A 22,303-nucleotide genomic window follows, 5' to 3' on the forward strand; every position below is an offset into this window, starting at 1 on the left:
TGCATAAATGCACTTATGCCATTCACTGTGTCACGCTGAAGTTCATCTGTTTGAGTCATAAAGCTGTTTAATGGCAAGATAAAGCAGTAGAAATGTTCTAAATATAGCACACACTTAAGCTGATATTGTTTTTTTTAAGTGGGCATCTTATCACGTGGCTGAAATATGTTTTTTCTGTTGTCACCATCTGCAGCAGTACAATGCTCAGCTTCTGTGCTGGTGCTCCTGGAGACTTCTCCAAACTGGTGACGCACTGGAGCACCTCATACAATACCACATCAAATAACCCAAACTATCATTTATTTGCTCAAACAATCACGTCTGAGTAAAGCGGTGTGTTTCAATTCTTGACTATAAATAAGTTATAATATAGTTAGATTTGAACAACACTTCTATGACTTCTATTATCTCATTCCGTCTGCCAGATGCAGATGGAGCTAACCCTAGTTTAGCCAACTTGTGCTACATCGTCACATTTAAACAGAGCAGACTGTAACAGTTTGATTCACAGAAATGAACAAAGCAACAGACCATGGCAGCTTTAAAACCTAGTTTCAGTTGATATAAAGTGAGCTTGGCATTTTAACTGTTCCGGTGATCACTCCACTTGACACCTCAGTGTAGCAGAATAAAGATTTGTTGTAGCGGCTTTTGGCTTAAGAGGATCTTTCTGTTAGATCACTAGGTCATTATTGGCCAATCACCATAAGGGGACGCACTATAAAAGCAGGTGACTCTCGGGTGCCCTTTCGTTCCTGCTGAGAGTGCGCGCCTCGTTTCCGGTGCCCCTTGCTTCCGTTTTGCCGCAGGTAGGAGAGAATCTCCGTTGTTTGCAATTTGGCATGACATTGTTGCGAGGCTGCTTATATTGGTTGCTTATGACTTTATAGATCTCCTGGCTGTTGCTTCCCGTGTTCTGACCAGTGACCTTTCTGCTGATCACCGCTGGTAGGTTCCTCCCCAGTTTCATTGTGCCGCAAACTTCCTGCCGGTGGCATTTTACAAACAGTTTTGCTTTAGGTAATGACTGCTGTATCAGACTAGTGCCTGCAGATTCCCTTGTCTTCCTGCGGGTGAGAGCTCACGCTGCCCGATTGGTATGTAGCCTATTCTAACATTAGTTTTTTATTTTATTTATTATTGTGGTCTAATTTGATCTGCATGCATTGTAGGAACTGGCCTGCTGTTGGCGTGCGCAGCCTTATTGGAGCGACGGCTGCTGTCGTGGCGCACACAGCAAGGACGCTGCTGCTTTGCCTCTGGCTGGTTTTCCTCTTAGTAGTTTGGCCTGTAATCGTTTAATGTTTTTGTGTTTATTTTAACGTGGGCCCGTTTTTAAGTGTGAATGTAATACAGCTGCCATCTAGCAGCCTTAATCAGGAGCTGGGGACCTGTGGTGGTGGTGGTGGTGGTGGTGGTGGGGTTGGTGTCCTTCTTTGGTGGTGGAGCCCTCTTTTTGTGTGCAGTGTCTTGAGGCTCCCAGTATTGACTCCACTTGTGTGGGTGTGTATGTAAGTGTGCTTTCGGGTGACTTCTCCTGGGATCCCCTTTCTGTGGACCTACCCTACCACTAGTAAGCCCCTAAGCTCCAGTTACTTTCAGTTACCCTGCTACTGAGTGAATTGTGTTTTTAATGATCATCCTTATGTTACTAAATTGTTAATAAATATTATTGATGGATGGAACCATGTCTCCGGCCTCCTGAGTAGAACGAACCTGTATGCCTCTTTAAAATATCTGGTATCAATTGAGGGTTCACAATTCCTTGGGTGAAATTCCCAGGGTGGCGTTGTCGTGTGTGTGTGTGTGTGTCCTAGCGCTCGCGCCGCCACATCAGCATGCATTCACTATCTTACGCTCAGATTGTCTAAGACAGACAATATAGTGAAGAGAGCAGATAGGTATGCTGTGGCAGACAAAAAAAATGACATTTAATTTCAGTTTGACTTTAAGGCTGTGTGACAACTTTTGTTTTTTTACTTGTGCTTTTTATGTATTTTCTGCATCTACAGCTGAAATCAGTTTATATGATTTATATTAATTCTGTTGCCATGGCGCCGCGGATGGCTGCCTCGGTGTTTTGGTGCGCATTTTTTTGCCTTATTTTCTTTATAAATCCAGTTTTCTGCTTTGGTTTCCGGAGCTCTTTCACCAGAGAAGAGCTCATTAATATCAGAGAAACAACTCCAGTGGATTTTTTTCCTACTTTTCTCGACTCATCTGTGGGATTATTGGACATTTTGGTCAGAGGTGCACTGACCGTTGCTCTCGCAGTGAAACGCCGGAGGAGAGGAAAACGTGCCGGTGCGCTTGCGCGTCTCCGCCGGCGCGCACTCCGCACACCTCTCCCAGGTATCTTTCTCTCCAACGTGCGTTCACTGCCCAACAAACTGGATGAACTTCAGCTACTGGTGCAGAAGAACAGAGACTTTTCCTCATCTGCCGTCCTGTGCTTCACGGAGACGTGGCTGTGTGGATCGATTCCGAACTCTGCGCTGGAGCTGGCCGGCTTCCAGCTCTTCAGAGCGGATCGCGACACAGAGCTGTCCGGCAAAACCAAAGGTGGAGGAATCTGCTTTTATGCAAACAGTGGCTGGTGCAGAGACGTGACAGTGATCCTGCAGCACTGTTCTCCTGACCTGGAGACTTTCATCATAAACTGCAGGCCCTTCTACTCCCCCCGTGAGTTCACCTCAATCATCCTGGTCGGTGTTTACATCCCACCACAGGCCAACGTGCAGGAGGCACAGCGGGCGCTCGCCGACCAGATACTGTGTGTGGAGCAGACCAACCCGGACTCCGTAGTTATTGTCCTTGGTGACTTTAACAAAGGGAACCTCAGTCATGAACTGCCCAAATACAGACAGTTTGTTAATTGCCCGACCAGAGAGGGGAACACTCTGGACCACTGTTACACCACAATCAGTGGTGCTTATCACGCCGTCCCCCGGGCTGCACTGGGCCACTCTGACCATGTCATGGTCCACCTGATTCCCACATACAGGCAGAAACTAAAACTGTGTAAACCTGTTGCGAGGACATCAAAGCAGTGGTGCAGTGAAGCCATAGAGGATCTGCGGGCATGTTTGGACTGCACTGACTGGGAGGTGTTCAGGACTGCTTCCAACAGTCTGGATGAGTTCACAGAGGCTGTGACGTCATACATCAGCTTCTGTGAGGACTGCTGTATCCCATCACGCACCAGGGTGAGTTATAACAATGACAAACCCTGGTTCACAGCTAAGCTCAGTCAGCTCAGGAGGCAAAAGGAGGAAGCTTTCAGGAGTGGGGACAGGGACAAGTTTAAAGAGTCCAAGTACAGGTTTAGCAAAGCGGTGAGAGAAGCTAAACGACTGTACTCTGAGAAACTTCAGCTCTAGTTCTCAGCCAATGACTCTGCTTCTGTCTGGAAAGGGCTCAGACAGATCACTAACTACAAACCTAAACCCCCCCACTCCATTAATGACTTCCGTCTGGCCAACGATCTGAATGAGTTCTACTGCCGCTTTGAAAGACAGTGGGACAAGCCTGACACTAACCTCCACATCAGAGCCACATCAGAACCCCCCTCCTCCTCCTCTACCAAAGGAGCGTCTCTCTCTATCCTGGAGAGAGATGTCAACAGGCTTTTTAAGAAGCAGAACCCCCGCAAAGCAGCCGGTCCTGACTCTGTCTCTCCATCATCCCTGAAGCACTGTGCTGATCAGCTGTCTCCAGTGTTCACAGACATCTTCAACACCTCACTGGAGACCTGCCACGTGCCAGCCTGCTTCAAATCCTCCACCATCATCCCTGTCCCCAAAAAACCAAGGCCCACAGGACTAAATGACTATAGACCCATTGCCCTGACCTCTGTGGTCATGAAATCATTTGAGCGTCTTGTCCTGTCCCACCTCAAATCCATCACTGACCCACTCCTGGACCCCCTGCAGTTCGCCTACAGAGCCAACAGGTCTGTAGACGACGCCGTCAACATGGCTCTCCACTTCATCCTCCAGCACCTGGACTCCTCAGGGACCTATGCCAGGCTCCTGTTTGTGGACTTCAGCTCTGCCTTCAACACCATCATCCCGGCTCTGCTGCAGGACAAGCTCTCCCAGCTGAGCGTGCCTGACTCCACCTGCAGGTGGATCACCGACTTCCTGTCTGACAGGAGGCAGCACGTGAAGCTAGGAAAGCACGTGTCTGACTCCCAGACCATCAGCACTGGATCCCCGCAAGGCTGCGTTCTTTCTCCTCTGCTCTTCTCCCTGTACACCAACACCTGCACCTCCAGCCATCAGTCTGTCAAGCTCCTGAAGTTTGCAGACGACACCACTCTCATTGGACTCATCTCTGATGGCGATGAGTCTGCCTACAGGTGGGAGACTGAGCGTCTGGTGACCTGGTGCAGGCAGAACAACCTAGAGCTAAACGCTCTGAAGACAGTGGAAATGATAGTGGACTTCAGGAAGAGCCCAGCCCCACCCACCCCCATCACCCTGTGTGACTCCCCCGTGGCTACCGTGGAGCATTTTCGCTTCTTGGGAACCACCATCACACAGGATCTCAAATGGGAGCTAAACATCAGCTCCCTCATCAAAAAAGCTCAGCAGAGGATGTATTTCCTGAGGCAATTGAAGAAGTTCAACCTGCCAAGGACTATGATGGTGAACTTCTACACCTCCATCATCGAGTCCATCCTCACCTCCTCCATCACCATCTGGTACGCTGCTGCCACGGAGAGGGACAATAACAGACTGCAGCGTATCATCCACTCTGCTGAGAAGGTGATTGGCTGCAATCTTCCGTCCCTCCAGGACCTGTACGCCTCAAGGACTCTGAGGCGTGCAGGGAAGATTGTAGCTGACTCCTCCCACCCTGGACACAAACTCTTTGAGACACTCCCCTCTGGCAGGAGGCTGCGGTCCTTCAGGACCAAAACCTCTCGCCACAAAAATAGCTTCTTCCCATCTGCTATTAGCCTCATCAACAAGGCTAGAGAGCCCCACTGTTGCTGATCAATTGCACCAATCACCAGAAAAAATTCCTTGTATGTGAAAACATACTTGGCAATAAAACTGATTCTGATTCTGATTCTGATTCTGATTCTGATATGCACCATAGCCAAATACATTTAAACTGAAGATTTTGCACAACTGCTAACATTTAATCCTCATAAACATTACCTGTCTTAGGTCAGTTAGGGTCGCTACTTCATTTCAAGAATATAAAATGTCAGAATAATAGTAGAGAAAATGATTTGTTCAAGCTTTTATTTCTTTTAGCACATTACCAGTCTGTCAGAAAACTATGATCCACATAAGATGAGATCTGGACTGGACACACTGATCACACGTCTCATCAAAAAATGAACAGATATGATCCAGATTCTTGCAAGAACCTAAAAAGGATATCTCCGAATTCTTGGGGTTTGGTGCAGTGTGATGTCTCAAGATGTTGCTTCTATATATATATATATATATATATATATATATATACTTTATCTTTCATTATTCTGTTAGTCTGGCTGTCTTATGGTGTTTTTGGAGCAGTGGCTTCTGAGCAGCTTTTCAGGTCATGTTGATGTAGGACTCATTTTATATAAACTTTTGTGCCTGATTCCTCCATCTTCACAATGTCGTTTGATGTTGTTTTGGGGTTGATTTTCTCTTTTGGAAAAAGAAAAAAACAGAACACATCTCCTGAGTGGTATGACAGCTGCATGGACCTATGGTGTTTATACTTGTATTCTATGTTTGTACAGATGAATGTGAAACCTTCAGGTGTTTGGAAATTATCCTAATGATAAACCAGACTTGTGGAGGTCCACAATCATTGTTATGACTTCTTTTGATTTTCCCAAGACGCCAAGCAAAGAGGCGCTAAGTGTTGAAGGTAAAGGCCTTAAAATACTTCCACAGGGGAAACCTCCACTGAAGTCACATTAAATTAGCCAGTCAGCAGCTTCTAAAGCCATGAAATAATTTGCTGGATTTTTCCAAGCAGGTTCAAGGCACAGTCAACTTAGTGAATGTAAATTTCTGACCCACTGGAATAGTGATAGCGAATCTGTTGGAAAACAATTGTTGGAAAAATTACTTGTGTCATGCACTAAATAGATGCTCTTACCGACTAATGACTTCAACCTAAGTGTGTGTGTAAACTTCTGACTGTAACTACAGTGACTGTGTCGGGCTCTCAGAGCTGCGAAAATGCTGCTGCTACTCTGCTAAAGTGCAGTTTTAACTAGACAGCCTGTGTAGACACTGTGGAAGAAACAGGGCAAATTTAAAGCATGTCTGAGATATTCTTCATACTTCTATTATTAAAAAAATCCCATGAAAAAAATGAGCATTGATGTATCCTTCTATCAAGTATTGTGTGTGTGTATCAACGCCTGATATTTCATTCCTCTGTGCCATAGAGCTCCACTGTTGTCCAGAAACCTTTAAAACCACACACCACAAACATGCACTGTTGCACTGGCTGACGTTCCTTCATGAACACACACACACTGTAGTTTATTTTGAAGTCAATCCCACAAACATCCTGCTGCCCCGAATATTCAGCTCCAAATATGGATTAAGATAGAAAATAGTCCCCAACAAATGCACTTTCTCCTCCTGTTTGTTTCATACAAACAACAGTGCCCAGCTGTTGTGGGCAGAGTTTAAGGATTTTCAGTCAGAATCATGGGCTTAGGGACAGGGAGGGAAATTTAAAAGTATTGAGAGACTGGCATCTTTTTTCTTTAATGTCCCTTTTTTTGTTTTTGTGTTTGTTGTTGTCTTTCTCTCTGTTGCTTTTTTGTCTTTTCTGTTGTCTTTCTTTCTTGCTGCTGTTGTTGTATTGATGTTTTACAGACTACAGGTCCCAGCAGCTGTCTTACTGTGAGTGCTTTGTAGCTCATTTGTGGACTGTGATGTGTTTCGAAGTACCAACAGTGTGCTAGATGGGAAATTTAGGGCTTTCAGGGTCACTGCTGAGCACTTTAACCAAATGAGCTTTACTGGGTGAGAGCGTTAGGGTGTGAACAGGCCCCATAAAGAGCTACTGGGAGCTTCAGCCCTGAAAATCTCAGAGCAAACAGAGTCATCACGGAGGGGAGTCTGCCTGTTAAACTTAGAACTGATACAGATTACAGTGGATAATGTGAAGAACCAGCCGCTCTGATCTCAGCAGCTCTGTGACCCTGAATACAGACGCCTCAGTGAGACACGAGGGTAACTGCTGCCCCCTGCTGACCAACTACTGCTGCTGCTGGTTAAAGCCTAATCATCACAAACCCTTTACAGAAAGGAGAAAGTGAGAGAGCTTCTTCCCTGTTCATGAGAAATGAAGTGACGTGCACAGCCCATCGATCCCCACCACTTCCCTATGACTTCTATAATTGGGAGAACTTAACTTTGAATACTACTGTAATAGGATACTGCAAGACTGTTGAAAAAAGATATTTTGTTTTGCTTTTCACATCTGAGTCGTGTGGAAGTATTTTCCTCTTCAAGATAATGTGCACGAGTTAAGATAAGGCAATTATTGAATCTCAACTCCACAGAAATATTGTATTTTGAAAACCACCTATTGGAATTTACCAACAGCCAATTTGGAAATTATTTCTATAGATTTCATACATTCAGACAGAAAATTAAAGTATCGAATATTCAAAACTTGTATTCAAATTGTTTAAATAGTAGTTTAACACCAGGCTGTGAAGCAGTGTTTCAGAGGACAGCGTCCTAAAAACAATAAAACAAGGGGATTCATGAGTGAGTGGCCAATCAGGGCTGCACACAAGGAAGGCTGACCCTGTTTGTATTTTGTCATGTTATCAGACTTTCAGCCACTCTTTTCCACTCTCTAAAGACATAAAGTATTAAATACTGTAATATTGTAGTACTTTGAGCTCTGACTTAATTTTATTCTGTTTACATCTGGTCGCAGTACTGCAGCCTTGGAGGACACAAAAATTCATTACCACAGTATTAGCCTGTACAACTCCACAGTCCAGATGGAGACAAGACCACACAAAAGAAAGAAAAGGAGCAGCCAATACAAAGATGGCATGGTAGGCTAAACTGTGGACTGTCACTCTTTAAATGCACTATTACATATTTGCATTGCTGTCATTATCTAAGCAGGGAAGCAGAATAAAGATGATATTTTATCATGTTGATAAAGGATATGAATGTACAGTCAGTACTTAAATTAAAACTAAAATTAAATCAACTTTTCTCATGTTCAAGGTTTGTTTTGTTTTCTAGAGGAACTTTCTGCCTGCTGAAAAAGAGACAGATTATTGGTTGAGTGTTTAGTTCTCTGTTGTATACATGTAATAGCCTTCTATAGTTCATTGTTAATGTGTGAACAGAAGCCCCACCCAGGTAAAAAAAAATCACCAGCTGCCACTGTCTTAAGAAAATGATGAATAAGTGATCTAGATTGAATGAAATTTCAAAATATTATCTTAGAGACTCTTTTCTCTTCTCCAACTCCCGTTCTGTAACCACTAATGTGTTTTTCAAGGGTAATAATAATAGCTTTCAAGTCAATGTCACTGTGAATTCATACACTAACTATGACAACATTTAAATGTGAAATGTCTATAAGGATAAAATTAAGTGATTACATTTTATATCCAAAGGGTCAAAGGTCAACTTCACTGTGACATCAAAATCTTGTTCAAAAACACATCATTTAACGCTGTATCTCAGAATGGGGAGATTATGAACATGTTTTCTGCAACATGGCTGGTTTCTAGTTCCCATAACTCAACTGTTCAGACAGCAAAACAAACAAGGCATTACAATAATGGAGAAGGGAGGATGTAAAAGCATGTATAATGTTCTCTGTCACTAAAAGACAGAAATTATCTAATTTTGGAAATATGAATCAGTTGATGAAAAGATGTCTGGACTACTTTCTTCACGTTGCCCCAGGCTCAAGTAACACAGTTAAGGCTACACCAAGATTTGTTGCAGCTGACTTGATGCTGTGAATAAGTGGCTGTATTTGTGGTCAGGGCAAGTGATGAGGACTTCTGTCTTGTCAGAGTTAAATTTTGAAAGATTTTGGGAAATCCAGTCTTTTAGATGAATGTCATACTTCATACATGATGCATGTACATATGCAGTGGCTCCACTGGATTAAATTGAGGCTCTGCCTTTTGTTACATGCTATCAGATCTTCATGCATGAGCATACTCACAATGGATTGCTGTTCTGGAACCAAAAACTGCCTCAGGGTCAGTCAAAACACAGCTCAGGGTTAGGTTCAGAGTTTGTTAAACCTGCTCTCTGGAGCAGGCCCCAGGCCTCGCTGGCAGCAGCACAAAAACATCAGCACCAGCCTCACAACTGTCATCATGACATTTCTGTGTCTGTGTTTGCTCAGTGTTTTTATCAGCAGAAGCTGTGACTCAGGTTGCTCTCTGCGTCAGCGGAGAGGTCAGTGTTTATATTTAGCAGATCATGTCCAGTCTCATCTATTCACCAAGTCCTTTACAACCTGAAAGACATAATTTCCTGCCAGTGACACCACATACAGTGTTGTATGCGCTGTGTGGAGGAAAGGACACAGGGAACATCATCTGAACTGCTCACTAATTCAATCTGTATAGAACTCCAGGTTCTTCATAATCAGGAAACACAGAATGATATTAAAAAATCCAACAACTAAAGTGCTGATTTCCAGGCTATAATCTGACTCATTATATACATTAATTATACACTGCACTGAGGGATAGCAGTTAAATAGTTGTAGTAGCATTTACATTTTCTTTCATAGGAGCTAAGGAGCTTAGGAGCCTGGAAGAAAGAAGCTCCAAGCTAAAAGTACACTAAAATATGTGGAAAGGGTTGTCCCCATACTTTTGGCCACATACTAAGAAGGAGTTTTATACCATTTTCTCTTCCCAGTTGCTGGTTGGATGTTTTACTGTGTGTTGCTGCTCTCTTCTGGTTGAAAGATGAATTGCAGAATCCTTTTGCAGACTCCACATGAGGACTATACTCTGTCCTCATCTCATAATAGCTATACATTGACAGTTTTGTACAAACAGCAAATTATGCAATACATGTACAGCTGGACCATGGTCAGAATGACTGGAACTCTAGTGCAAATCTGGAAACACTGCAAATAGCAAGTGAAAAACCTAAGATTTATTAGTTGATGTTTTCTGACTTTTTCCAAGTTAACTTGCAATGAGCAAGTTTCTGTATTTATGTCAAAGAGGTGCATTGTAGGACCACAGCATTCACTGACTCCATTTTGATTTAAGTCTGCAGAAACCACACCTTCTTCTTACCTTCTTCTCTCTCAGTTCATTTTTATTAATGTGTAAAAACTCATTCTCATAAATCTGTAGAGAAAAAAAAACTTCACACAAGTTCACACATGATCTTCTCATCTGAACTCCATGTGTATTTGAGAGCGTATATAGCTCAGAGAGACCTGATTGCTCAGCTGGTTTGTAACTGAGAGGTTGTTGGATGTTAAAATATGTAGCCTGTCTTTTTGAGACACACTTCTGTGTCAGTGTCAGGACCACATTTACTAATTTCAACTAATTGAATCCGTCAGAGACACTTTGATTTGTTGGGTTTTGCTAATGCTGGCAAAGATTATTCCCAAATATGAAATGAAAATGAACCTTCTGGTTGCACCTATGCTTTTTTTCTATTTTTAATTCCAGTAGTGTTTGAATGAACTTGATTCATTTGTAGCATATATACATTAAACTTTTAACCCTTCTGTTATGCTAAAGAGAGGCTGTCCTCCCATAAAAAAAACACCCCATAGGTTGTTTATGCAAGCAATATTTATTAATATTTATGCACATTTATTATGACCCACAGTTACATTCAAGTGACAGTGCTCTCAGTGACTGCTGTAATTATGATGGGAGCAAAGGAGGAAGTCAGGTGACATTGTTAAGAGGCACACAGTTTGCATACAGTGGAGGTTGGGTTAGGTAAAAAAAAAAGTAAAAGTAAAAAGTCAACAAAACACTGGACTTTAACACAAGACTGCTTTTGTTCCCTGTTTCTAACCAATGACCATTGTTTTATCCATGACTGTCCCCCAGCATTACCTTACCATCCATGACGATGAAGGTCCTCTAATCTTAAGAGAGTACTTAATCTTTTCCCTAAACCTACCCAGTAGGTTTTGTGCCTAAACCTGACCAAAATGTGACTGTTCCATAAGCTTAATCACATGTTCATTATTGTTACCATGACCATGAAGATATTGTACACCTGCCATTGTCGGAGATCTCTCAGGTTGGAGCACTTTGAATATAATGTGAGAAATACAGTTATATTTTTAAAACATGGTCATGTCTTTATAGAACAGTTTCAGGAGTTATTTGTAAAAAAAAAAAAAAAAGAAAAAAAACACTTAATGAAGTCAAGTCAAAATGAAATGAAGCCAACCACACAGCATATAATTTTTCAAAACTCATATTGTTATAAGTAAATAAAAAACACATGCTCTGTCTCCCTCAGTACCAGTTCAGTAAAATTCAATCCAATCCAGAAGACAATAATTCCTCCACAGGTTTTCCCGGTCAAACAACACTCAAAGTCCAGTCACTGTAGTGCACAGGTCAACAAACCCTGCACAGTCATAGTCATACAAAAACAAGGAAAATAATGAACCACTTCCACGGCATCTGTCTGATCATCGGATCCAGACAGCCACCAGGGAGGGAAGAGGAAAGAGCAAAAATTCTTCTCCACAGGGGTGCAAAATGCCAGAGGTAGGTGTGTGGACAGATGACGACCTTCTCCCCGCTCCTCACTGGTTGGTGTCTGACACCATACTGATCTTGCCTCAGGTATGTGAAAACAGTCACTGCGTTGGAAAATGTGATGTTTGGCTGACTGGCCTGGTGGTGTGGAGGTAAGTCAAAAAAAACAAAAAAAACACAAACACAACATGACATGACATATGGGCAATCACAGTACGAAAATGAACATAATGTGCATATTAAATTCTTAAATGCAATACCAAAACAAAATTATGTAAGTTTAAAGGTCTATTAAGTTTTTATCTTCATCTCCCACATAATTAGACAGGACAGTACCAAGAACCAGGACAGTACCAAGGTCAACTTCACTTGTAATCCATGAAAACCAGGAATGGAAGATAATAGTAAGGATGTCCCAGGATAGAAGGATTCATTAAATACTCTCACAGTTCTTGAGTTCTCCTATGATCACGTCCATGAGTCTCTGAAAGGTGGCAGGAGCATTTTTCAAGCCAAAAGGCATTACCTTTAACTGGTAGAGGCTGTATTGACAGATTAATGCAGTCATGGCTTGGGAATCCAGATCCATCTCCACCTGCCAGTATCCACTGTTGAGATCCAGAGCAGAGAATATTGTGGCTCCAGCAAGGGACTCGAGAAGGATGGGATATGCATCAGTATGTGTCTTTGCATTTGTTTTCCTGTAATCTACACGGAACCTGGATTTTCCAGTTTGCATAGGGACAATAACGACTGCAGAAGCCCATGGTGAAGATGAAGGTTCAATTACATTATTTTCCAGCATTTCATCCAGAAGCTCCTTTAACACCTTCTGCTTGGGAGGAGAGAGGTGGTAAAGTTTGCTGTTTTATTGGTAGGTCATCAGTCAAGAATATTTGATGTTTCAGCGACCCAGTGTGTTCAACTTTGTTGGTACAGACATCAGTGTTGTATTGTAACATCTCTACCAGCCTCTCTTTCACATCCCGTTCCAGATGCAAGTCTTGAGCCACCTTTTCAAAGAGGTCTGACACTTCTGGCTAGGGAGGCTGTATGACACAAGGGGTATTAGCCAAGAAGAGAGCAACATGGTTGTCAGGACTGAAGGTGAGTATAATGACCAACCCAAGCCTATTGAGGCAATATGACAATTTTTAGATTTTAATTCTTTAATGTATACTTTGAAAGAATGAAAATCACCTCAACTGAAGATCCAAGTTTTTAGCCATAGAATGATATTTTATTTACTTAAGACTATCAATTACACACACTTAACAATACATTACAATAAAGGCAAAACAATGGTACTGGGCAGGCATGAAGTGCAACATAAATGATAAAACATTCTACAACAAGTCAACTACTTCCCAAATTATTTGTCATCCAACAACAATATAATTTATGTTTGATTTTTTTTAACCCACTTTCTATTCATAGCAATGGTTTTTCAAATGTTTTAACTTTTCTGGTGGATTATTTTCAGAGTGAATCTCCACTTTCTCTCCATTTTGAAAATATTTACTTTCTCAAATAAATACATAATACTAGAAATTTTAATATTACAAATTCACTCTGCACAGCTGCTACTGTAGCTTCTCTTCATCAGGCTGATCTGTTGGTTTCAGGCTGAATCGAGGCTCCTGAGGCTCTGCTGAGCTTTTTGAGCTCGTTTGATTCTTTCCTCGAAGAAACTCTGCTGGTGCTGATTCCTCTGATCTAACCTGACCACCCACTGCTGCCTCAGCCTGGGGAGAGGGAGGGAGAGAGAGAGAGAGAGAGAGAGAGAGAGAGAGAGAGAGAGAGAGAGGCAACAGGGGTGAAAAAGCCATTAGCAGGTGGTTAAAAGAAACACACACACACACTCATACTCACACACTCACAAGATTAGTCACCAGTGACAAGATGAAATGATTGAGGAAGGTTATACCAAAACAACAGGATTTGACAACAGCAACCAACATATCCTCCATCACCATGATTTAGAGGCAACAACAGAAAGACAGAAGGAACAACAGAATTATGCTGTTTCTGTTTTGTGATCTACCACAAATGTAAGGTTGCATGTGTTTGATTGGTCAGTGCAGAGAGTGATTCTTACATGCTAATGCTGGTATGAACACTGGTAGCTGGTAAAATAATTGTCAGTTGTCAATGGAATTATCAGTCAGTTGATTCATGATGATACAATTATATCTCTTTAATAAAAAAGGTGAACTTATTGATCTATTAGTACCAGCTCTCTGAGCTCTCAGTTAACCAACTGCAACCAGTCTACATCATCAAGCTGACCAGGCTGGGTAATTTACACCCCTTTTCTGTGCTGCAATGTCTGTCTACACACTGTAAACAGACCTGTCATGGTCCAGCACAGTGCTGTTAAACCAGAAACACTGTGACTACACTGTGCTCAGGACTGCAAGAGTGAGGGTACCCCCGAAATAAGTTTTTAAAACTTTTAAAAAACCTAATTTTGGTGTAAAAAGGGTATTGGTGTCATTTTACTGGTAAGAACAGTCACTAACAAGCTGCAGTGTTACAATACTTGCAACACGTGCACAAAATTGGAACAGACAATAAATGAGGTCAAGTAAAAAAGAAAACAGGGCACACAGTAGAAAGTAACTATGCTATCACCAAAATAGTCTGAATAATACCTTGTTGAAAGGAACTATTTCTTCTTCCGGCTGTCATAGTCGAACTTCATGCATGCTTTATGCATGTATACAGTAATCCTATGTGACCTCTCCTCTTTGCGTTTTTTGTACAAAGGAGGATTGCTGATTGGTATCAGCAGCCTGGGATTGACTTACTATGGGACTGGAAAGGACACTGCAACAAAACCCCAAGAATCTGTAGATAGCCTTTTTAGGTTCTTGCAAGAATCTGGAGCATATCTGGAGATTCTTTGATATGACATCTTATAATGCATTGATTGGAGCATGTCCAGTCAAGATTTCACCATATGTGGGTAATATATATATATATATCAGCTCATTTAAAAACAAATCTGAGCTGATACACACCACAGCAACAGTGATCCTAGAGATGCTTGGCTACAAGTTGAACAAGATAAGCTATAAATAGCTGGACAGCACCAGGCCCTGACATGAACCACACCTACTAGCTAAAGAAACAGCACTCCATGAACACCTAGTAGCACAAATGAACCAGCTGCTGATGGATGGAACCCACCCAGAGTGGTTGACCCAAGGACAGACAGTCCTGATCATAAAGGATTCTCAGAAGTGAGCAACTCCATCCAACTACCGGCCAATAACCTGCCTCTGCACAACATGGAAACTCCTGTCAGGCATCATAGCGGCTAAGATGAGTAACCACATGGCCCAGTACATGAGTGGGGCCCAGAAAGGAATTGGTAGTAATACCAGGGGAGCCAAGCACTAGTTACTGGTCGATAAAGCAGGACTAGGCAGACCAACCTTTGCATTGCCTGTATTGACTACAAGAAAGCCCATGACTCAATGCCACGCACATGGATACTGGAATGCTTGGAAATGTATAACATCAACAGGACACTAAGAGCCTTCATCAAGAACTCAATGGGGCTGTGGAAAACAACTCTAGAGGCCCACTCAAAGCTAGTTGCACAAGTCACCATCAAGCGCAGCATATACCAGGGTGATGCACTATCCCAGCTGCTCTTCTGCATAGGCCTGAACCCCCTCAGCCAGATCATCACAGAGGTGGCTACAGATACCGGTTTCCTCTACATGGATGACATCAAGCTGTATGCCAGGAATGAGCAAGACATTGAATAACTGATCCACATCACCAGGGTCTGCAGCAACGACACTGGAATATAATTTGCACTAGATAAAGAGAGGGAAGATAGTCAGAACCGAGGGAGCTGAGCTACCAGAAGACAACATTACAGATGTTCAGGACAGCTACAAATACCTTGGGATCCTACAGGCAAATGGAAACAAAAAGCCAGCTGAATGGCAAGAACAAGAGCTGAGCCATTAACATGTACACCCTGCCAGTCATCAGATACTCCACTGGTATAATAAGCTGGCCAAAGGAGGAGATAGAGGCCACCAACATCAGGACAAGGAAGCTCCTCAGAATGTACGAAAGGGTTTCACCCCAAATCCAGCACCCTGAGACTAGTGAGGACTAGTGAGTGTAAGAACCACTGTCCAGATTGAAACAACTAAGATCTAGGAGTACATCGGGAAGATGAACTGCTAAATGAATACCTCAGGCAGCAGAAACCTGATGATGATGAAGAGGAGGATGAGAAAGTGGCTGGAGAAAGCTGGACTGAAAGACATCACAGAAGCATTAATCATGGCAGCACAAGCACAGGCACTCAGTACAAGATCAGCAAAGGCTGGGGTCTAGCACACCAGACAGGATCCCAGGTGCAGGCTGTGTAAAGATGCCCCTGAGACAGTTCAGCAGATAAAAGCAGGTGTAAGATGCAGGCAGGAACAGTGTACATGGAACGCCATAACCAAGTGGCTGGCATATTGTACAGGAACATCTGCACCATGTATGGACTGGAAGTCCCAAGTTCAAAATGGAAGACACTTCCTAAGGTGGATGAGAATGACAGAGCTAAGATCCTGTGGGACTTCCAAATCCAGACTGACAAACTGGTGATGGCTAACCAACCGGACATCATGTTGGTCGACAAACTACAGAAGGCAGTGGTGATAGATGTAGCAATCGCAACGACAGCAACATCAGGGTTAAAAAACATGAGAATCTCGAAAAATACCAAGGGCTGAAACAGGAGCTAGAAAAGATGTGGAGAGTAAAGGCAACAGTGGTACCAGTGGTAATTGGAGCACTGGGGGCTGTGACCCCCAAACTGGGAGTATGACTCCATGACTCCAGCAGATTCCAGGTACAACATCTGAGGTCTCTGTCCAGAAGAGCACAGTCCTAGGAACAGCTAAGATACGGTACATATATATATATATATATATATATATATATATATATATATATATATTAAAGATGACTAAAGTCATTTATATTTGGCTCTGTGTAGGCTACACTCACTGTTTGGGAGCCAGAGATGAGCAGAGGTTTTGTCAGAATATCAGAGGCCAGTATTTACCCTGACACCATAACTCCTGGGCTTAAATTAATCATGCAGACATTCAGTGAAATTTGATCCACAGGCATTGCTGTAAGGGATAATTGTGTTACGGGAAAAAAAGGAGCAGTGCATGTGTGTGAGGCTGAGTCTAGCTGTGACAGGATTAATGTTGTTGTGTCTGTGTTAGCAAGCATTTGTCTGTCAGCACACTCTGTCATGTGTCTCTTAATCTGCAGTGATCTGCTTGTCTGTCCTCAAGTATTCACACTGATCTCCAGGATTCAAACATATAGCTGCGTTGCCTCTAATCAACATTCTCAGGCTACTATGTGATGACAGACAGACGAGCTGTAAACATAACCGAGGCATTTTCTAAACTAATCAAGTTATGACTCAGAGAGAGGGATGAAAAGTGAGGAGACTAATAAAGTTTATTTTTAAAGTTCCTTTCCTGATCCGGCTGGATCCAGTGTTCCTCTACTCAATAACCTCATGTTTGGCTAAACTTTGATCACACTCCCAGAACTTAATCTTCAACTTTAAAAGATAACCCAAAGTTTTCAAAAATACCAAATATGTCAGGCTGAATTTGGGGGCAAGGGGCGACAGTGTCAGCAAAGATCTGGAAAAACATGAAGAATATTATATGATGTGGGGAGCACAATGAAATAAAATTAAATGATTTTATAGGCATATACATGTGCATATGTGTGTGTGTGTGTGTGTGTGTGTGTGTGTGTGTGTGTGTGTGTGTGTGTGTGTGTGTGTGTGTGTGTGCGTGTAAATGATGCTATTTTCTTGTATGCACTCTTAGCTTTTTGATATCCAGTACTTGTGCAATCTACCAAGCTGCATGACTAAGTATAAATGGGCTCCACTCCACTCAGCTGGGATTGTAATGAATAAAACTTCCAGCTGATGACAAATGTTGTTCTATGAGAAACTACAAATGTGGAGCAACCACCTACAGATTTGAGACACAGTTAATCATTTTCCTGCCGACCGTGCCAGAGCGCTGCTGCTCATGCGGTTCTCCTCCTCGTCCATCTGCTCGCTGTGCTTAATGATCCTCTGCTCCCAGAACGACCTCAGCTTCTGTTTGTCATGAATCCGAGCTGCATTCATCACCTGACAACAGGAAACACACAGCAGTCGTTTAGGAGTGGAAACCCACTCTGCAGACACACAAAGTTTTGCATCTTGTTACATCAGAGTCATGAAAGAGAAACATCTTTTCCATTGTAGTGGTTGAATGACTGACATCATCTAACATTAAAATCCTGATGAATGAATCTTGTTTGGTCACTTACTGTTGTTTCTGGACTTTCTGTCTTTGTTGCTTCTTTTTTCTCTTCTTCCTTTTTTCTTCTTTCTTGTTCTTTTTCCACTCTTTCTCTCCTCTCAATCTCTTGTTTTATTTCCCTTATCAATGTTTCCTCATTTCCTCTTCTCTGTTCTCTTCTTTTTCACATCTCTTTGTCTGTTTTAACTTCTTGTCCTCCTCTCTCTCCACTTCTTTCTGTTTTTATCTCCTCTTTTAACTCCTCCCCTCTTCCCCCATTGTTTTATCGTCATCCGAATCATTTTCTCCTGTGTCTTGTTTTCCTCTTTCCTCTCTCTCCTCATTTCTCTTTTCTCCTTTGTTCTGTTTTTTATCTTTCCAAAGTCTTTTTTTCTAATTGTGATTGTTATAAGTGAAATGACAGCAGAGACAACATACAACAATATGACACAAGACAACATAGGGAAAAAATGGAAAACAACATGAAGATGTGATTTCAAGTGAATCTAAATGAAGTCAGAAGATGAGTCGTCGTTTAATTGCTTTGACTACTTAATGACTTAGTGCTTTATTCAAACAGAACAGCCTTGATCTGCATCACAATTGTCTCACAAAAATTGGGGCGGTGAAGTTTGATACATGTGGTTGTTTACCAGGCAGGGAAGTGCCTTCCAAGAGATGCTACTGTTCCATCACTGGGGGAGGATCCAGTGTGTTTGGAGGTTGACACATACAAGCAACTGAAAGCTGGGGGATTTTGGTCTCTGTTTTTTTAATCTGTCTCTCACAATTCTTCAACATTTATGGAGTAACATGCATTACTGGAGTTTTAAATGTAGCTGAACATTTACCAAACTGTGACAGAGTACCTTCTTCTTCTCCTGTGTTAGTTTTGTCTTTTAGTTTTTGTCTCTTCTCAACTTGAAGAAAATCATACCAGTACCTGACGTTTAACTGATGATGTTCTAGATTCAGCATTTTCTGACCCACAGCTGCTGGAGAGTTGACAGGTGAAGTATTTTGAGTGGATTCATTCTCTAATAAATCAGCACCAGATGGCAGAAGACGTTAAAACATTATTGGCATGACTCTTGAAGACCATCCGTATCTCTGTATGTTATGTAATCCTGTATGTTACATCATCCTATTTGATTGTTTTGACTCTGATTTTGTAAAACATATGACTGTGTGTCCCGTGGGGAGGGAGTCGAGGTGAGGAAGGGTGCGCAAGGGGGTGGTTCTGTGTTTTCAGTGGGGAGGGGTAGGAGGGGAAGAGAGGGAAAGGATGGAGGGGTGTTCTGTATGTTCTGAGGGGAGGGGAGGAATGGGTACGGGCGTTCTGTGTATTTACTATTCAATGTATGTGTGTTTACTATATTTTCAATGTTTTGAAACTAATAAAAAGTTGATTACAAAAAAAAAATCAGCACCAGATGAAAGTTTGTGTGTAACCAGATGCCTCTTCAGTGTGAGGACATTTTGATTTTGTCCACAGAAGTATTATTTTACATACACATGCAGCACTGTACATAAAGACACAGATGTCACTTGGCTTAACCAAATGGCACCGGGATCTTAATCAAAGCTTATTTGTCTTTAAACTCCCGGTATACCAGAGTCTGTGTCTGATTGTGTGAGACACAGAGAGGGAGAGACAGAAACTTTCATAGAGATATGTTTGTCAATGAACATTTTACAGGATTTAGCAGAATCTTCAGTATTGACACGCTGGTATGGACCAACCCGGTTTCCTAGAAATTAAATTCATATATTACTAAATTTCTTTCCTAATTATACTGTGGTGACAAACGTAATTATCTTACAGAAAAAAATAGACCTCAATCTTTCCCTAAACTTAACCAAGAGCTGTTAGAGTCTAAACATAATGTTGGTCTCACAAGTGGTTGGACATTGTCCTGGAAGATCAGATATTTTGGCAGAAAAAGAAATAAATTGTCTGTGAACTTTATACTGATACATTTGTATGATACTGGGAAGTCTCACTTGCAGCTCATCAAACACAGACACTTGGTCGGGACCCTGGGTTCCACTGTAGTGTCAATTTTCAATGTGCACGGTGGTCCCATTGACTTCTGCTGTGTTTTGCTGTGTATGAGATGAGACAGCATTATGGTTTTTAAGTCACAGTGAACTTTATCTGGACTAACCACACCACAATCTTTCCCCATCCTTAACCAAAGTGCTTTTGTTGCCTAAACCACAGACTCCTGTCTGTGGTTTAGGCAACAAAAGCACCAGTCTGGACCCCTGCTGCCTCCTGGCAACTCTGGTGCTGTTTATAAATGTAGCACTTCATACATTCAAAAAATACTTTAAGTCTGCATGTTGACACTAACAGCATCCCGAGTGAATTAAAAAGTGATGACAAGAAATCATTTTTCTTCAAAACATATTCTCTGTTGCAAATTGATTGTACATAAATGAGATCTCTGAGACACAGGGTGGTACAGACAGTAATAAAAGGGCTTGATGTGTCTTGTTAAGTTAAATTCCTGAAGACAGGTGTTGGACCAAAATAAATCTATTCGGGAACCTGAAATTCTGGTTATGTATACAACTAATTAGAAACAGCAAATATAGTTTGGGAGAAAAGTAATGTCATCCAAATTACATTCAATATGAATTTAAATGAATGTATGTATATGATTTGTTTTCCTATCAACTCTTGCATTACCTGTTCGGATGCAACTAAATCACAATTATTAGGTTGTGAACAGCTTGTGTTTTCTTTGGTTTTCGTTTTGTCTTTCAAGTGTGCATGTGTGTTTGTGCATGCGTGCGTGCCTGTGCTAGTGCGTGTGTGTGTGCGTGCCTCTGTGTGTGTTTGTGTGTGTGTTTGTGTGTGTGTGTGTGTGTGTGTGTGTGTGTGTGTGTGTGAGGGAGAGTCTGAATTACACTTTAATGTGCGACTTCTTGCGGCTGCTGACAAAATCCCTTGACAGGCGGGTCAGATGGAAGGCATTGCAAAACTTTGATATCATGTCACACAGACACACACACACACCAGTGACTTTTATTCAAACAGCTGATCAACATGACAGAGCAATCTTCCCCTGCTGGGATTAAAACAGCTGACAGTAGCATGTCTGTGTGTGTACATTAATAAACCTGGACATTAATAAAGGAATAAGTGTTTCTCTGACCATAATCTATGAGTCAGTGAATTTTGGATGAACATTTTGGATTTCCTGCCTCATGAACAGCCACAAAAATGTCTTAAACTTCCTGGACTCAACATGTTTGCAATTCTTGATATTGTGATAAGTTTAAATTTCACCACCTGATTTTTTTTTAATCCATTGTAATCCCTAAATTTGTTGTAGCAAAACTGCAACGATCCCAGAATGGGATTTACCTGTTGGATTTCCCTAAAGTCTTTGGACTAAGGAATGTTTTGGGACGTCCAAAATTTACTGGCAGTCCTACAATTTACTGTATGCAGAACACTGAGGTCTGCAGGATAAATGCAAAAACAACATTTATCCATTATTATCCATTATCCAAAGTGGGCTGGAGACAATCCCAGTTGACATTGGGCGAGGGCGGGATACACCCTGGACAGGACGTAAGTCTATAACACGGCTGACAAACAGCCATTCACACTCACATTCACACCTACGGGCAATTGTGTGAGTGAATACTGGTCAGAATCAACACTTGTGTGATTTTTGTGAAGCTTTTCAGTTTCTGAGGTTTGCAGGCATGAAACACTCATTTTCGAGGGAAGTCCACTGAAAACCAATCAGTGTGAGTGAATACTGGTCAGAATCAACACTTGTGTGATTTTTGTGAAGTTTTTCAGTTTATGAGTTTTGCCGGCCTGAAACAATAATTTTCAAAGTTAGTCAACTGAAAACCACTCATTGTGAGTGAATACTGGTCAGAATCAAAACTTATGTGAATTTTGTGAAGCTTTTCAGTTTCTGAGGTTTGCAGGCATAAAACACAAATTTCCGAGGGCAGTCAATGTAAAAGCACTTAGTGTGAGTGAATACTGGTCAGAATCAACACTTGTGTGATTTTTGTGAAGCTTTTCAGTTTCTGAGGTGTGCAGGCTTGAAACAGGCATCTTCAAAGATAGTCAACTGAAAACCACTCAGTGTGAGTGAATACTGGTCAGAATCAAAACTTAAGTGAATTTTGTGAAGCTTTTCAGTTTCTGAGGTTTGCAGGCATGAAACACAAATTTCCGAGGGCA

At 41.9% G+C, this 22,303-nt stretch overlaps 2 long non-coding RNA genes across 2 annotated transcripts; one reads left to right on the forward strand and one right to left on the reverse strand.

The window, feature by feature from the left end:
• The first annotated feature begins 620 nt into the window (after positions 1-620).
• Positions 621-1,381, forward strand: LOC139611950 (uncharacterized). Its single transcript, XR_011686401.1, has 4 exons — positions 621-809; positions 891-948; positions 1,021-1,097; positions 1,173-1,381. It is a non-coding gene; the product is annotated as an uncharacterized lncRNA (long non-coding RNA).
• Positions 1,382-13,048: 11,667 nt separating this feature from the next.
• On the reverse strand, positions 13,049-18,382 carry LOC139610992 (uncharacterized). Its single transcript, XR_011686239.1, has 3 exons — positions 18,113-18,382; positions 17,806-17,930; positions 13,049-13,476 (listed from the first exon to the last, which is right to left on the reverse strand). It is a non-coding gene; the product is annotated as an uncharacterized lncRNA (long non-coding RNA).
• Between the last annotated feature and the right edge of the window lie 3,921 nt (positions 18,383-22,303).

Source organism: Trachinotus anak, unplaced genomic scaffold (genome assembly GCF_046630095.1).
Source record: "Trachinotus anak isolate AG129_WGS33_773 ecotype Australia unplaced genomic scaffold, CSIRO_AGI_Tana_v1 ptg000028l, whole genome shotgun sequence".
Classification (NCBI taxonomy): Eukaryota; Metazoa; Chordata; class Actinopteri; order Carangiformes; family Carangidae; genus Trachinotus; species Trachinotus anak.